At 47.6% G+C, this 17504-nt stretch overlaps 1 protein-coding gene across 1 annotated transcript in view; it reads left to right on the plus strand.

The window, feature by feature from the left end:
- LOC119378877 (T-box transcription factor TBX20) overlaps window positions 1–17504 on the plus strand; it is a 105225-nt gene that overhangs the window by 62923 nt on the left and 24798 nt on the right. The gene's annotated exons all lie outside the window — the stretch shown is intronic.

Consider the following 17504-nt stretch of genomic DNA (forward strand, 5'->3'; position numbering starts at 1 on the left):
CCGACGCCGAACGAGAAACCCAATGTCCATCCGGGGCGCTCGTCAATTATTCGGAACCAGCGCGGCGCGCACACACGCGCGCACGCCACCGCGGTGGGCGCGTTGTCGACGCATAATCGCTTATCTGCTTGGCCACAACGAGTGAGCTGCCCATTGCCGCGATGTCACTCGGCGAAGTCCGCACGCGAGGCACGCCATCGATCGCGGCGGACAACAGCGCCGCCGAGCCCCAACGGCCGGCCAAGTGGAGGAGGGCGGCGATCTTGCAGCTCTGGCGTTCCCGTGTTTGCATGGAGATTAGCGGGCATCGTGGAAGCGCGCGCCCATCACGCACGGCCCGCCGCAGCTGCCGCCGCTCGTCAGGTGGAACCGCGCCTTCGTCGCGCGCCGAGTGCGTGACGCTACCGACGGAAGTGGTGCATGGGAAACCGGCGTGCGCGATTCCCAAAGAGTTGCGCCTCAATCAGATGGCTGCGAAAACCACGTTGGCTTCACCTCGATGCCTCTATATATTTTTACATATATGCGCCGATCGGCCTGCTTCCCGAAACCACGTTTCGTTGTTGTTTACTGGCGTCAAGCAAAGAAAGAAAGAAAGAAAGAAAGAAAGAAAGAAGGAAAGAAAGAAAGAAAGAAAGAAAGAAAGAAAGAAAGAAAGAAAGAAAGAAATGAAGAAAGAAAGAAAGAAAGAAAGAAAGAAAGAAAGAAAGAAAGAAAGAAAGAAAGAAAGAAAGAAAGAAAGAAAGAAAGAAAGAAAGAAAGAAAGAAAGAAAGAGTCCTAATGTACGCTTAACGTAGTTCTGGAAGAGGCTGGAAACTTGTTAGTACAAGCTTCATATACCTTCATGAGCTCGAGCCAAGAAGTCAATGAGAACGCCTTACCCCGACAGTAGTTTCATGTTTCGATGAGGCACGCTCTTTAGTTGTCGAATGGTGCTCCTTCACTTTTCACTCACATCCAGGTCCCATGGCCCTGCCTTCTTTTAGTCGCGAAATAGAGCATATGGGAGTTAGCAGCTTATTACGCCGCAAGCATTATTGGGCGATGGAGAAAAAAAAATGTTCGAACGAAACAGCACAGCCTGCGGTGTTCATTCACTGTGTACGCGCCAGATGCCATCGCGGTTAGCCGCAGTGGCCGCCCGCGAGTGTGGATGGCCGCGGCGCCAGGGATGTGCGGACGAGGCATGCGCGCGGCGGATGCCTCAGTTACAATGGGCGCGGCGCGAGAGCGGAACGGCCATAACGGTCCACTGTGGGAAAAAGTAAGGCGCTGGGTGCACGCCGACAAAAGGGAGCGCACGCGCTGACCACGGTCCCAGCTGGCCGAATCGCCGTGCTTGGCTGGCGCATCCCACGGATGTCACGGAAGCGCTAAACGCCGTTCGCTCGGCTGTCCTTGGCATTGGGCGCCAAGAGGAAATGACGGACGCGCGACAAGCGGTGCCTTCCGTTCGCGAGCGTGTTTGAATCGGATCAACCGCATGTGCGAGCGGATGCTTGCGCGTCGTGAAGATTACCCGCTGCTCGCCTGGCTCATTTCTCTATACGACGGCCGCTGATGTTGCGAAAACTGCGGCTTGTTAACGCGAAAGCTTTTTACCACTGCGCGCTATGACACATGCATAACTGTGAAGATGCCTGACCACGGAGTGTGTTATGCGGTGCGGTACGAGAAACAAGAGCGCGCCAGCGCTTCTAAAGAATTAACTCTGCGTCAACAGTTCTGAAGAAACTACAGCAGAAGATAATGGTGGCGCGGGGTCTCCCCTGCGTCTTCTCTGGACCCCAATAAAGTTTGCATCATCATCATCTTCTTCTTCTTCTTCTTCTTCTTCGTCGATCAATAAAAGAACGTTGTACCAAATAAAACGTTAGCGGTATCAGAAAATGACGGCCCGGACCAAAGTATATGTAAACTGGTAGCGTTACTTTCATAGAAGCCCATGTATCAAGTAGTTGGCGGCTCGTTGCCACCATCGCCATCTGCGTATCGCTGGGAGAACTAACAGAAAACAAGAAATGAAAAATAAAATATGACGTCACAAACGGAAGCGATAGTGACGTTGCGCATTTGCATTACATATGGCGCGAAATTGAAATTTTTGTTAATAGCGGACCTTTTACATGTTCTTGATAACTACGCGATCTTATTGCATCTTTATGGCTCGCCAATTTTATGTGCAAGAGAAAAGGAAGATCAACAAGAAAGATTGGGGAAGTAAGCTTGTTTTATTAGGCAAATAGTGTACTTGCAGTATACACCAAAATACTTTGCAGGTGAAGAAATTACGATACAACGGCTCTCATGCACAATAACTCGAAAACTCATGTTGTCCAGTCGTGGAAAACCACTGCAGCGAGACAGCTGCCTTGAGAATATCACTTTGCCAACCTTACAGTTCGCTCAGCGTGCCGCATTCACCTTCACGAAAGGCGGGGCCGTGCGCGAGCGAAAGCAGTCTGCAGTCACAGGAGCGGTTGTCTACACGTTCCTTGAGCTAGTTCGGCTCTGAGGTGTCATGTCAGTAAGCAGCGTATAAGCAAATGAGAAATCTATGGAGGATACGCACGAAACCACCACGCAGAAGGGAGCGATGCCTCGTTGATCCGACAATGCACCGAACTAAACACAAGCCCTGAGAACATCTATACCACTACAAGCACACATAGCAGTCTGCCTGCATACGCCCCCCCCCCTTACGGCGCTCGACCAAAGAGGCAATCAGCTATTTAGCCAAGTGTGAGATAAACTGTAAATATTTAGTTTACATTGGCATATATAAAATTACGAGTATTCGAACAAATATTCTATGGAGCTTTTGGTTTTCGTTATCTGTCCCCTCCTCCCCTAGTCGCGCTTAAATCGCACGGCGGGCGTTGATGTCTGCGGCAATAGGTTTTTGACCACTATTCTTCGTTCCAAGTTTCGCGACCGATATAATTTGATCTTGGCCCGGACTACGTCCTAATAAGTGGTCTTGTCTTGACAGCATGAGCTGTCGTTCTTTACCCGTTTCTCCCAATGCAAGTGTACCACCTCCGTATGCAATAAGGACCGCATGTACTCCGACGTGGCATCAAGTATATAGTACTTACAATGCTTACAATATTTTCACTGTTTATCTGAAAGGTATTGCTGACATCCAACAGTTCTTGTCTCGAGACACTTGCTGACCATCCTCCTGCAATATTAATGCTTTTTTCTCTGACATTTACTGACACTGTTTCAGTGACTATTATAGGCTGACTTCTGAATACGAGGTCAATTGCTGGTTCTATTTGTGCCAGCAGCAGCAGAATTGTGACGGTAGCGAAATGCCAAAAAAATTCTCGCGTACTTGGATTTCACGGCACACCTAACCACGGAAGGTCGAAACAGAATTGGAGGCTTGCGTGCCATTCATAGCCATTGTAACTCATAGCAAATGAGGCTTCGGGATTTGAATTCTAAATCCATAAGTAGGCTTATGTTTTTTTTTTTTTGTTTTTTTTGCAAGTGGACGAAAAAGATCATCTATGGGGCTTGATAAGTTTTGCGCCACATCGCAGTCATGCGTTACTCATCGTATAATTCGATCTAAGCGTTAAATTTCTTGTTGTACAATAAAAAGGTAAACTTCATGGTACCTGGGTGATCAGAGGCTCATAGAAAAATCACAGCAATTAGTTGGGTTAATCTGCTTATATATATACGCGTGGCTGTATATATGATAACCGCGGCTTCGCAATTTGGAAAGCGTATATAATGCAATAGCTTGAAGCCACATCTTTGTCGCGAGACATCAGTCTACACAAAAGTTATTCCGTGAGCATTTACATGTTCACAGAGGACAAAGTTCAGCCGCTATATGAGCGGCCGCGGGAGCCTCGTCATGGGAGCAAGAAAATTGCGACAATGAATTAAACGACTTTATATGTATACATAAAAACGCAACTTCGTCACGCGTTCTCAGATCAGCATGCACGATGGAAGTATTTTTTTACTCGGCCATATTCATATATCTGAACATATATAGCTTTTTTTTTATATAATTTCACTGAAATGTGCACCATTGTCAAGGCCACCGACTCTCTCGGCATTTTGACGTCCAAGCAAAGCATCTCGACATTGCAGCCTGGAAGAACGTCCGTTTCGCAGTTTCCCCGAAACGTGCGCAAGGTTGCTCGGAAAAATGTGACCTTGGCGACCCTTTGGACGCATCTATACACGTACACAGACACGGAAGAATTTCCACGTTTCTCGGCTAAGACGTCGCGCGCGATAACGTGCAGCACGCACACGAGTCGTTCCAAGCGCGCACGGCGTAGTCCTGCCCCGGGTTGCAACCGATTCCACGGCTTGTCAGAACCTGAGTGACAACGCCGCGCACATCGTGGGAATCCTGCTTTTCTGTCTGTTCCGGATATTTTTTTTTCTTTTCCGATCTTTCTCCTCCTATTCTTATGCAGCAATCACTGGAGCGTCGCAAAGCTGTCGTTTTTGCGGAACGCGTGCGGCTTGAGATACGAGAGGCGACCAAATTACAGGGCGGCCTAACAGAAGCTGCCGCCTCGCGACCTGTAATTTCGACGTCCCGATTCGCCATCTCGCCCCCAGCGTCGAAAAGGGTTTTCGGAAACATCTCTCCCGAGCAGCGAGCGTCTGCGCCGACACAGCGAAATGCCGGAAAGCTGCATCGAGATGGAATTCCGCCAGACGCCTGCGGATTGCGGAGCCGACATCGCATGCAGTTCGTTATGTGCGCGCAGTAAATTGATCGCCGCCTCAAAAAAAAAAACCTTCCTCCTCTCCCTCGCTCGCTCCGCATCCATGTGCAACAAAAGAAGGCCTCCCGCCTTGCAAATGTGCATGCGCTCACAAGAGTACGCGGCGCCGATTAGCAAGCGCGTTCGTCGAGGCTCAAATTCTCATAATCGTGCTTGCGTACAAGAAGATACACGGAACGGAAGAATCGATAACACACGATCCACGCGGCTATGGAGAACACTCTCTCTAAGAAAGAAAAAAAACTGTATGTGTTACTCTTTTCGGTGAGTCCTGACTTGCCACTTGCCACAAAGAGACACGTTAACTCTGTTTTGGGTGTCCCGCGACTCCCCTAAGAGAGTATAATGATCTCCGACGAGAGTTCACGTGTCTCTTTAAGGAGAGTCATATATACGTGGCAAGTCAGGGCTCACAAAAAGGAGACAAAGGACTGTTTTTTTCTTTCATAGGATGCGAGCTTAACAAAATTTCGCCGCAACACTAAACTCAGGCACAAGTATAGTGCTGTTGCATACAGAACTGCGTATGTGCCCTGCAGTTCTTCTCTCGATGGTGTGCGAGTCGTTTTCAGCGAACCGTCACCAAAGGCACGCGCCAGCGCGTGACGGGGAGCACCACTCCATCCTTAGCCGTTGTGGCACTGCGACCTGCACACCATCGAAAGTTTTGCTTGAAGATATCGCCAAATATGAGAGCCGGCCGCAGAGTTGGACAACTTCTTTAACTTTAATCTTTGTTTGGGGTAACCTCTCGTAGGCCGTCTGCCTAGTGCAAAAATGTTGAAAATGTTAATAATCGTGAACTTATGAGACGAAGTGATATTTCTTTGTTCCTGAACGCACCCGCCACGTCTTGGGCATAGCTACATATTACTGCGATAAAAAAAGCAAGAAAGAAATCGGACATAAAATGAGGAAAACCTCTAGTGATTGCATGCACACTATTCAGTAATACCACCTTAGGTAATTTTGAAAACTGTGCTTAGTTTCCTTCCATGCAGCTAGCAGGGGTTAACGTTGGCAATGTCGGCTTTCCGCGGTAAGAATAATCGAGTATAATGATCTCCGACGAGAGTTCACGTGTCTCTTTAAGGAGAGTCATATATACGTGGCAAGTCAGGGCTCACAAAAAGGAGTCAAAGGACTGTTTTTTTCTTTCTTAGGATGCGAGCTCAACAAAATTTCGCCGCAACACTAAACTCAGGCACAAGTATAGTGCTGTTGCATACAGAACTGCGTATGTGCCCTGCAGTTCTTCTCTCGATGGTGTGCGAGTCGTTTTCAGCGAACCGTCACCAAAGGCACGCGCCAGCGCGTGACGGGGAGCACCACTCCATCCTTAGCCGTTGTGGCACTGCGACCTGCACACCATCGAAAGTTTTGCTTGAAGATATCGCCAAATATGAGAGCCGGCCGCAGAGTTGGACAACTTCTTTAACTTTAATCGTTGTTTGGGGTCACCTCTCGTAGGCCGTCTGCCTAGTGCAAAAATGTTGAATATGTTAATAATCTTGAACTTATGAGACGAAGTGATATTTCTTTGTTCCTGAACGCACCCGCCACGTCTTGGGCATAGCTACATATTACTGCGATAAAAAAAGCAAGAAAGAAATCGGACATAAAATGAGGAAAACCTCTAGTGATTACATGCACACTATTCAGTAAAACATAATCAAGAGTTATGCACTACCACCTTAGGTAATTTTGAAAACTGTGCTTAGTTTCCTTCCATGCAGCTAGCAGGGGTTAACGTTGGCAATGTCGGCTTTCCGCGGTAAGAATAATCGAGTATAATGATCTCCGACGAGAGTTCACGTGTCTCTTTAAGGAGAGTCATATATACGTGGCAAGTCAGGGCTCACAAAAAGGAGTCAAAGGACTGTTTTTTTCTTTCATAGGATGCGAGCTCAACAAAATTTCGCCGCAACACTAAACTCAGGCACAAGTATAGTGCTGTTGCATACAGAACTGCGTATGTGCCCTGCAGTTCTTCTCTCGATGGTGTGCGAGTCGTTTTCAGCGAACCGTCACCAAAGGCACGCGCCAGCGCGTGACGGGGAGCACCACTCCATCCTTAGCCGTTGTGGCACTGCGACCTGCACACCATCGAAAGTTTTGCTTGAAGATATCGCCAAATATGAGAGCCGGCCGCAGAGTTGGACAACTTCTTTAACTTTAATCTTTGTTTGGGGTAACCTCTCGTAGGCCGTCTGCCTAGTGCAAAAATGTTGAAAATGTTAATAATCTTGAACTTATGAGACGAAGTGATATTTCTTTGTTCCTGAACGCACCCGCCACGTCTTGGGCATAGCTACATATTACTGCGATAAAAAAGCAAGAAAGAAATCGGACATAAAATGAGGAAAACCTCTAGTGATTACATGCACACTATTCAATAAAACATAATCAAGAGTTATGCACTACCACCTTAGGTAATTTTGAAAACTGTGCTTAGTTTCTTTCCATGCAGCTAGCAGGGGTTAACGTTGGCAATGTCGACTTTCCGCGGTAAGAATAATCTAACAAAACAATACATGCTACACACGGTGCCCCAGCTAACTCAAGCCAGAGTTTAAAAATATGCCTAGGCACTCTGTGACGACGCGACCAAATCCATTTTGCTGACTATGGCATGAAGTAAATCACGCTATTTTTCTGTTCTGCTTGATTGCTCAATTAGCCATGTCTAATTAACTAACGTAATGAAGCAACAAAGCTGGGCAAAAAATTGCAATGGGAAAGTTGTAGATCGGTTCGCAAAACGTCTGAGGTATTAGGTTTCTATCTATTATGTATTCATGTTTTTCTGCTTACTACAGATGCACGCGAAGCAGGAAAACAAAATATCACGTGAAATGCCCGCTTGCGCGCAAATGCGCGCCGTGACTGCAGTGCTCCCTAACGTTCCGCGTGAAAACGACCCCAGTATTTGGCCGGGTGTGCTTCCGCGACAGGGCAGCGACGATGGTGGTGGCTTTTTGATGACGCACGTTTTGCTAGCAGTAGCACTAGCGATAACCGCTGCGTTGGCTTATCGCTGTCATGAACCGCCGGGAGGAAAGCATATTGTTTGTACGCGGAACGTTAGGGAGCACTGCAGTCACGGTGCGCATAGGCGCTCAAGCGGGCATATCACGTTATATATATATATATATATATATATATATATATATATATATATATATATATATATATATATATATATATATATATATATATATATAGTTATTATGTTAAAAACTGCCCAATCGGGCGTTTTGCAAGCCGATCTGCAACTTTCTCATTGGAATTTTTCGCCCAGCTTCGTTGCTTCAGAAGTTAGTTAAACACTCCTAATTGAGCAATTAAGCACAACACAAAAAATAGTGCCACTTACTCCATGCAATATAGTAAGCAACGTGTATTTAGTGCGACGGCGTATTTTTAAATTCTCGCTAGAATTAGCTGGGGCACCCTGTATAATGTCCTGAAACATACGCGCTATCACTGCAGAGCCATGGATGAGAGCACAGAATACCCAACCAGATGGTGGGCGGCAGCACTGCATAACCTCCGCCGCTGGTGTTGTCTTTGGCCCAGGTTGGGTTCGATTCCGGCTCGATCCGTGACGTTTATTCTTTGCATCCATCGGCATTTTTCGCTCACGGACAACACCGACTTACTGCTCACGGACAAGGCCGCCGACGCCAAATTTTCAGCAACACGGGCTCTTTAGCGCTATCGCGTTAATAAGCTTTCTTGGCGGCGCTGGGTTTCGAACCTAGGGCCCCACGTGCCAAAGCCGAGTGTCTTATACCCACCGACACTCACAAAATCTGAATATATCTTAACCACATGAATGTCTTACCTGCTGTACAAAAATGTAAAAGGAGAACGTTCGCTATAAAGGCTCCGTTGAAATATTTCGGGGTGTTGGAATAAAAGCCCTCTCTAGGATAAGATGTAAAGCCGACATGGAGGATTGTACGCACCAGGAAAATTCCGACTTTGAGAAAAAGTTTAATGCCAAACACGCCTTTCAGTGGTCGCGTGCCCGAGTGTAAGCGTGCGTGTTGAAATGAAAATTCGTATATATATATTTTTTTTTTTCATTAAAAAGACTCGTATGTTGAGACGTTGCAATGGGACATGCTACAACGCTTAAACAGAATGCACGTGTAGAGACTTGCTTATTCATGTTGAAATCGCAGCGCGCACAAACGCGCATGGACAGAGTGACATTTTTTAATAGACACAAACTGTGTCCTTGTCCAATGCACACGCCGCTATCTCAACAACCTGAATAGTGACCAACTTTTGGTTCTACTGCAGTTCTACGGGCTGTATAGTATCAAGCGCTTATTCGAGATAAATGCAAATTGTATGTGGACGCATGCCAGTATCTTATTCTCGTCTACGTATATTCTGAGAAGAAAAAAATAGTCTATGTTAATCTTTCCGGTGAGTCCTGACTTGTCACGTATATGACTCTCTTTAAAGGGGCACGTTAACTCTCTTTTTCGGTTCCATGACTCTTCGAAGGGAGTGTAGTGATATCGGAAGAGGGTTCACGTACCTCCGTGGCACAAGTCAGGACTCAGAAATAAGAGCTAAAGGACTGTTGTTTTTATTTTTGGTTTTTTTTTTCTTAGGGTGCGAGCTCAACAAAATAATGCCGAATTCACCTGTTGTCGTAAGTGACTCCAACACAGCCACATATAATTTCAGAGCAGGCAGGGTCTCTAAGCCAGCCCTTTCCCTGCTTTTGGCCCATCCCCTCGATCAAATTGTAGCACTAATCTGGACTACCACGCATGCGGGCCTGGCCGGAAACGGGGCGGCTCATGCCAGTGCCCGAGGATTTACGGTCAGGGTGCAAACATCAGATGTGTCGCCACTTACTACGTGCAGTTTACAGCACGGGATCGGCTTATTTCACTCCATGACATTTGCACACACTACCGATTAGAACGTTTCACCTTTCCGCCATTCATGCGCAAATCTCCGCGCAGGTGTGAAATTCTGTGGCGACAGCTGCAGACTGACGCCTCTCTTTTCCCTTACCTCTTCCATCGCATTCATCCCTCCAGTTACCCTTCTCCCTCTTGTAAATTCTGCGCCTCTTCGACAGCAGACTTAAACTACGTCATGAGGCGCTGCCCTAAGCACCCTCTTCTCCCTTTCCTGAAACACTTAATTTCTAGTGAGGAGCAGTGGGAGGATGCCCTTAGCAGATCGAGGCCCGACATTCAGGAGGCCATCCTGGAGTGAGCTGAGAAGGTAGAAGAGGCCTACTTCAAGTAGTTCCTCCCCCCCTCCTCCACATCTGTCCCACTGCCCCATTCTTTTTAAACAGGGACAAATAAAGTCATTCATTCATTCATTCATTCATTCATTCATTCATTCATTCGTTCGTTCGTTCGTTCGTTCGTTCGTTCGTTCGTTCGTTCGTTCGTTCGTTCGTTCGTTCGTTCGTTCGTTCGTTCGTTCGTCACAACAAGAAACTAAGGTACAAGTATAGTGCTTTTGCATAAAGAATATCGTATGTGCCCTACAGTTTTTCTCTCGATGGTGTGCGAGTCGTTTTCAGCGAACCGTCAAAAGAGGCACGTGCCGGCGCGTGACGAAGATCACTACTGCAACTTTAGCCGTTGTAGCACTGCGACCTGCACACCATCAAAAGCTTTGCTTGAAGAAATTCCCAAATACGAGAGCCGGCCGCAGAGGTGGACAACCTTTCCAACTTTTATCCTTTTCTTGGTGTGCCTTTTGTACTGGCATGTTCCCCGATACAGGGCCTACGGACTACATGAACCGCCCTTCCTTTGTGGTGTGTGCCAAAACATTGAATGTAAGTTCATTGTGGAACCTATGCGAATGAAAAAAAAAATCTTCACTGTCAATTTTCTGTGGAACCAAAAATGTGCGGAACCTGTTGCATGTTATCAAGTAAAGTTCAATAAAATTCCTTTTTCGCCTTCTCGTAGGCCGTCTGCCTAGTGCAAAAATGTTGAAGATGTTAATATTCTTGAACTTATGAGATGAAGTGATATTTGTTTGTGCCTGAACGCACCCGCCACGTCTTGAGCATAGCTATATATCAAAAGCAAGAAAAAATCGGACATAAAATTAGGAAAGCCTCTAGCGGTTACATGCACACTATTCAATAATATATAATCAAGAATTATTCAATACAACCTTAGTTAACTTTGAAAACTGCGTTTAGTTGCCTTCAATACAACCAGCAGTGGTTAAGGGAGTACTCGCAGGCCGCTGAATTGCAAAATAAGTAAAATAAGTAGTGCTGTTTGGCATCTCGCAAGGTGTGTTGCCGGCACCGTTTTCGCGCGTCATTTTCCTTATCATGGTATTTAAATATAAACAAATAAACTATAACTCGTCGTTCTCTTCACTGTCGCGTGAGTTCGCCTTTTGTTCTGTGCTCGGCTCAACTTTTCATAACTCTACTTCCTCGTCGACAGTTTCCGATACAGCGCCTCACACGTAGAGCCTCGCGCATATTGACACGCATCATCGGATTGCTCGAATTTGTCGCCGTTGCTGATAGGTGATGGACAATATTAAATGTTCACCGTTCGAATGTTACGGTCACCGCAGTCATTCCGCAGTTTAGATACACTTGTGTACTGGGGGTTTATTTACCGCAGCAAGGCATCAACAGAACTAATTCCACCGGCACCCATACATATGAGGCACTTTCACTGCATAACTGCGGCTCCCCCGCACGCACGCAGACAATGCGGGAAGCGGAATGTTCGGCAGCTGCCGTCGCATCCCGAGAGAGGAAAAGGGCGTCAAGAGAGAAGTGAATCGAGCGTAAAAACACAAAGGCGAGCGAGGCTATAGCGGAAGCGAGAAGGTTCGCGATTAGCACAACAAAACCACGCCGGCTCGAACGCATGGGTTTAAAGGGGGGCCCGAGCGTGTCCAACACGCCTCGTCGGCGCTCTCACGCGTGCGCGCCCTTTCTCGTTGATGCCTGGCGAAGCGTCCCCGCACGCCTTTTCTTTTCGCTCAGTTTGCACATCTGAGCGCGAAATGGCGGTGCGATGCGCACCCATGTCGCGCTTATTTTTTACCATTTTTCGTTTTAATTTTCGTTTGTTTGCGTGTGTGTGTTCGTTATGCGTTTGTTTGTTTTTTCGTTCGCGGTTATAGACGACCAAAGCCAAATTTAGGATGCGCCGTCTATCCGCAGTGATTGTAATTGCACTTTTTTTTTTAACTAGAGAACACGTTTTTCATACGTATGCGAATAACGAGGCACAAGCTTTCGCGTAGCTTTTTTAATGATGTCTAGCCACTGACACCATTTATATGGGATGCCAATATTATCCGAGGGTCACAACACCACAAGAAGACAATCCCCGCCTACGCTTGTAGCTCTGAGGATGATGTGGCAATATTTACACACCTGTGCTCGTTCATAAGGACCGGACACTATCGATACTTGTCGCGCCCGTAAGCGCCGAAACACGTTCGGTATGATTAACCGACACGTCCAACCTGAGCGTCTAGAAAACGTCGTAGCTTTTTTTTATATATATATTTTCCCCTTGTCTTTCTGCATTGCATTGTGTCCTCGCCATGCAACATTTATTTAGAGCGCTTAAGTGATTTACACTTACGATGAGTTCACTTATCACGTAGTTTAAAACACGCAAATGAATTGGTTGTTTCGCTAGTTTACCAACTCTTTTGTATAGCGGTACGATGCGTGAATTCACAGGTAGATTACCTCATTTTGCGAATACCCGTATCGCTAAGTTTAGACCACATTTGGTTGCACCCACCATGGTTAGTTTGTGTATTCCGAACAAACATATTTGCAAGCCTCCGAAAACCATATGACACTAAAAACTAGACTGCATTTACCGTCATATAACGAGTCCAAAACTGAAGGTTACCTTCAGCTAGGTTACTATAACAATCGAGAGGACCCGTACGAAACCCCAGGGACAACGTATAGCCCAATCCTTGGAATGTCTTGCTGAACACTCATACTGACTGCGCACATAGACCACCCATACTGACTGCGCACATTTCCGTCTATTTTTATTCGTTTGAAACTCTATGCCCAGGCAATGCTAAGAGACTTCGCTTAACCTGCATTCAGCAGCAGATTTACTCTTGCGCTGCTCTTTTATTATTATTATTTTCCGCATTTTCACGAATTCATCCAGCAACGTGGCAGATCAATGCAAACGCCGAGATAACAAAGGTGCAGCGCACCGCAGTGCAAGTGCATCAACATTTTACCATGCCTTGATCAGAGCCTGTGTTATGGTGCACAAGAAGGCCTTGACAGAAAACCGTCAGCGTTTGTCTAATAGGCTTTGACGCATAGTAGTTAGGGCAGTGGTTCTCAAATGTGGGTCCGCGAAGCCATTTTTGTGTTCCGCGAAACCCATCCTCGAAAAAAAAAAAAAAAACAGAGAGAATGCGTTTTTCGGAGGCACACTACGTCGCGTGACAGCAACCCCTTTTAATTTTTTTTGTATGTTTCACCGCATGACACCTTGGCATTGGGGCGGAGGTGATTTATATTTCCCCTTCTTCATGAAATGACTAAAGCTTTTGTTGCAGTTTTCTACGACATATGCATGCGAGCATACTTTTTCTAGGCCTGCATATATGAAGAGCAAACATAGCTAGAAACAGGTTGAATGTGGCTGCAGACCACACAACTTATTGACATGCTGTTGAGATCAAACTGGTGTGGCACTTCAGTTTGACCATTCATTGCAAGGGAGAAATAAAATATACCTATTTCACGTTGCATGTTTCCTTCATTTATGACCCCCCCCCCCCCCTCCTTTTTCTCTCACTGCAAGGGGTCCCTCATCACTTCCACCGGTCCACAAGGGGTCCCCGAAATATCCATGGCTGAAAACCACTGAGTTAGGGTAACGTCCTTGAAACCGCGACACGGTTATCTTCAGTTCCAGGCATACCCTCCTAAATACGTTTTCTTTTAACGAAATATTACACGTGCGCGTGAAACAAAGCTTACGTATGTGCGTTTACATAAGGCAAGGTGCGAGAGGCATTATTAAATGTGGGTGGTAAATATGCTTGATTTGTGATAATAACCGCATACTTAAAGGTCAATAGCGTGCAAGCCTCCTCTACATTCCATTTGTTAAAAGAAAAAGAAGATGAAAGTGCATGCTTGAAAGAGTTCTCTTACAATATTCGATCCCGTTCGTTCATCTTGTTCGGCGTTGATGCAACACGATTACGTTGGCGTGCCAGTCCCAAGCATTCAGAAGGAGCGCGCACCGCACTGAAACCATCAAAACTGTTTTGCCATGGCGGGGCATGCAAATCTGGGGCCCGCACTATCCCTCGGCACCTTCGGGAACACTGCAGTGTTTCTTGATGGAATGAAAATATATCGATGCCGCACCGAACTACCTCACAGCGAGGGTACGCAAAAATAAAAGCGAGCCTTATCGCTGGTGTGTTCTGTGAGCATCTTATCGTTGTGCAGCACGCAGTGTACGCACATCGTGTGAAAATTTCGGCCGTATGCCGTCATCACTGTATACGTTATAAGAAGGGTAGCGGTGCAGTAGGCGTGTATGGTATATTTTCTGGTGTGATCTGCATCACCGACGCAGCTCGCGAACAAGAAATGGACGTTCGTATATGGCTTCTGTTCGTCTCGTCGAGTTCGTGAACTTGCGATCGTTGTCAGTGGGTCTGGTCTCCAGACCACTGCACCTTTAGTTATCATCCCTGCCGTAGGTCCGCCGATCTTTCTCGTCAATTTATTGCAAAACAGGTCACAAAGCGCACCGCGCGCAAATTGGCCAGCACTTCAATTAAAGCGAGCGGAGAAGCAGGTACTACAGCCGCCCTGTTGCTCCGCGCAGGCGATGGCAAGGTATCTACAGCGGGAAGAGGGGGCGCTGCTTTTCTGATGCTTCCGCGGGGAAGAACGGCACCCGCGATACGGCAGCCGGCCGCAGGCGCCCGGCGCTCATTTTTCGGAGTGCCGCGGGAGCGGCAGCGTAATCGCGTCCGCGCCAAACAAGAGCAGCGCGGCGCCTGCAGCGCGCTCGCGCCACCACCGACGCGGTTCAACCCCTTCGCGCCTTCCGAGATTTCACTATCACGTCTACGCCTGTATATTACACAAGGGCCCGGACATATCGCGCGGGCTAACCTAATTTCGGGGCCCATAGCGCGGCCTCCGCAAAGTGGCATAGCGGTGAAAAAAAAAAACGAAAAGAGGAAACGAATGCAAAAATTCAGAGCGGCGCGGGATGATCCCCATCAGCGTATCACTTTACCCTGATGGTCTGTAAACGGACCTGTTTTATACGCCTGCTGCTGGCAGCCGCATACGGCCAACGCGGCGGCTGCGGCGGCTCTCGCGCGCGCCCCGAGAAGCGTCGAAAGCGCGTCTCGCGCTGCAGTCGCACTCCGCCATTGGTAATCCAATTTTTGGCCGATTGATTCCGCCGTTCGCTGAAAACGCGCGCGGTCTGGCATTATTAAATTTCAAAGCCGCCGCGACGCCCCACCGGCCTAGCTCGAGGGGGGTGCGGGCGTGCAAACGCTATCAGGGAACGTTTAATTCCCCGGAGACATAGCCCAGCGCCCAGCGCCGTGCAGCGGCTGCCAACGGCCAGCCCGCTTCGACGCCGCGCGCCCATCCGCGCTGTTGGCGGTGTCATTTTCTGGTTGCGGAAGTACGTGCTTTATTTTTTTTTTCCGGCTTTATCTCGGGAGATTTTCGTCGCTTTACTTCTTGTTCTTACGTCTCTCAAGATAGTTATACATTTTTATTTTTATTTTGGCTTGGTTTTATGCTTTCTTTTTCTTACCTGCACCGCATAGGTTTTTCTTACCTACACCGCATTCGTTCCGCACAAGATGTGCTGGAATGAATGACGAACGTCTCGGCGGCCTGCACCGTATACACTGTTCAACCGACACCGCGGCGTGCGCAGACAGCAGCGACTGCCGCGAACGTATACCCGTACCCATGGCGTAGTGCTGCCGCGATATGTTTCCAAGCGTCGCCGTGTAGCCGACTTGTCAGATTGGAGCTCCAAACGAAACATAAATTATTGATCTCTCCAACTCGCGTACGAAGCGACGGGCTGCAGCGGTTCGGAGTGCGCCGCGCCTGACGAAGCTCAGACGAAACAACTGTCCAATCATGTCTGAATCATGACAGACGGCCCGCGTCTCCCTGTCGATAGAGAACCGAGCTCGCGGCGCAGAGCGAATAACAAACTCTTTGAGGTCCATTAATAACAACCATCAGTGGAACTGATCAGACGATTGTTGGCGAAACGAGCGCGTACGACTGGGCCGCTGCCTCGGCTGGCTTGCGCGAGCGACGCCGACCTGTCGTTAATCGCTCGGGTGAATTATACCCAGACAGCGGCGACACGGCGGCTCGCCGATCGCGGCCGCTGCAGGCGTATCTCGGGAAGTTGGGAGGGGCTCTTCCTGAATAATCGAAGTGCCGCAGCTCGAAATGAACTCGGAGAAGCCGTGATGTTGAATTTCGCGTGCGGCTCATTGAGCTTCCCGATCTCGCCGAAACCGAAATCGACACTTTTCTATGTACGAGGAGGAAAAGGGGAGGAGGGGGGGCACACACGTGCGCGTGGGCCCTCTGTCGCTCTGACTCGATAGCGCGTGCGGCGCGATAACGGGCCTGCAGTTCTGGCCTTTCGGCAGATGCTTTTGGCACGCACGCGCTCTCTGTTTTTGGCCGTATGGGCGCGGACGACACGCGCCCAACCAACTAATCGGACGACTGTCCAACTTGTCGAAGAGAGTTTTGCAAAATTGATCAACCTATAATGAAAAAGTAGCTACGACGACACGCACTCTCCCTGTTAAAGAATATATCTTGATGAAGAGCGGAAACTTAGCAGTCCTTGATGAATCACTAAAAAGTTCTCCCCGTTCCAACCCACGGCAGCGGTAAATGGTGCGGTTGACGGAAATATACTGCAACGAAGGGCACCGTTCTTGCGATGCTTCATGCGCAACGGGCGCAGCCTTCTGTGTTGCGACACTATCGCAGTGCTACACCTGTGAACAGCTTATATATATATATATATATATATACTATAGTGTAGTGAGCGCAAAGTAAGGACTTTAAATTAACTATATAAGAGTAATAGAGAGGTCCTTCATTTTGTTAATTCTATATGAAGGGGCATATATCAAAGTAAAGAATAAAGTCTGTTGTGCTCATTTGACAAATAAATGTAATTTATGTTCTAAAATTGTTTTAGTAAGAGAATTTATTTCCATTTCACACGTCTATCGGGCGAGTTCCAGACTTTAAGCACGCTATTTCGAGCACAGGAGGTATCATCAATCCAACGCATATGTCCTCAGGCTGCACAAGATCACACACAGACAGTGTCTGGATATGTAGCCTTATTGCTTAGCTATTACTGCGCTGCCACGTGGCCTATACAATACTTATTAAAGTTTGTAGCACTATGATTTCTATTGTCTTATAGAGTGTATTGAAAATATTTGCTGTTCTCGCTATAATGTGCAGATGCGATCGCTTCATCAGGAATCTATCGTTTCACTTTAAGCACGATATTAGCGAACTTGCATAAGCGGATGCACCTGGAAGACATGCAGGAATTCCGGTAATGCTTAGACGTCGGTGCACATAAACCCGCGCACGATAATGAGCGCGCCAGCCCTTCCATATAAGCCACAGCGGAGAAAGCCCCTGTATC

The sequence above is a fragment of the Rhipicephalus sanguineus genome, chromosome 1, assembly GCF_013339695.2.
Source record: "Rhipicephalus sanguineus isolate Rsan-2018 chromosome 1, BIME_Rsan_1.4, whole genome shotgun sequence".
Classification (NCBI taxonomy): Eukaryota; Metazoa; Arthropoda; class Arachnida; order Ixodida; family Ixodidae; genus Rhipicephalus; species Rhipicephalus sanguineus.